A 1162-nucleotide genomic window follows, 5' to 3' on the forward strand; every position below is an offset into this window, starting at 1 on the left:
TTGCATTAGTTTTTTTATTTGCTTGTATCTGTAGGTTTAGCATTTGCCACTTCTCTTCATTGAACTGCTGAGTTTCTACTCCTTATCCTTCAACATACCACAATGGTGAAGCTTAAGTTCACGCATCAGTTTTGATTGTGCACTTAATTTTTAAGGAAGGTATGCTTTGTGGAGTGTGGCTGGCTCAGTGGAGCGTACAACTCTTGATCACAGGGTTGTGTGTTACAGCCCCACGTTGGGTATAGTAATTACTTAAAAAAATAAAATCTTTTAAAAACAAGTATGCTTTGTTTTTTTCAAATGAACATGGAATTTAGGACTATAAATGTTTTTTCTGACTTGTAAAAATAATTATAAAATACTTAAATATTTTAAATATAAAGAAAAGTATAAAGAAGAACAGTTACGTATTAGTGTTTAGTTGAAAAGTAGATTTATTTTTGCGAAATGATTTCAGATAACTAGGGTATCTGTATAGTCAATTTTTTTTTTTTTTTTTTAAGATTTTCATTTGACTGCACAAGCGGGGGAGCATCAGGCAGAGGGGAGAAGCAGGCTCCCTACGGAGCAGAGAGCCTGACTGTGCTTCATCCTAGGACCTGAGATCATGACTGGAGCCGAAGGCAGATGCTCAATTGCCTGAGCCACCCAGGGGCCCCAGTGATGTTCATTTTAAAACACTGGCCACATTCAGGTCATGATCTTGGGGTCATTAGGTCAAGTGCCACATTGGGCTCTGCGATCACCACAGTCTGCTTGGAATTTGTTTCTTCTGCCCCTCTCCCTGCTGCTCGCTTGCTTACTTGCTCTTCCTCTAGAGTAAATCTTTAAAAAAAAAAAAACATTGGCCACTGCTATTATAATAACATGTCTGCTGATACTATGTGGTAAGGCTGTGGGGTGTTAAAATGAAGGAGAAAATGTTTTTGACTCAAGGTTGCTTCATTGTCTGATTTTATTTTTTTTTAAAGACTTATTTGACAGAGCAAGACACAGCGAGAGGGAACACAAGCAGGGGCCGTGGGAGAGGGAGAAGCAGGCTTCCCGCTGAGCAGGGATCCTGATGTGGGGCTCAGTTCCAGGACTCTTGGAATCATAACCTGAGCCAAAGGAAGGCGCTTAAGGACTGACCCAACCAGGCGCCCCATTTTCTGATTTTAAA

Source organism: Lontra canadensis, unplaced genomic scaffold (genome assembly GCF_010015895.1).
Source record: "Lontra canadensis isolate GAN:19392208 unplaced genomic scaffold, GSC_riverotter_1.0 scaffold467, whole genome shotgun sequence".
NCBI lineage: Eukaryota > Metazoa > Chordata > Mammalia > Carnivora > Mustelidae > Lontra > Lontra canadensis.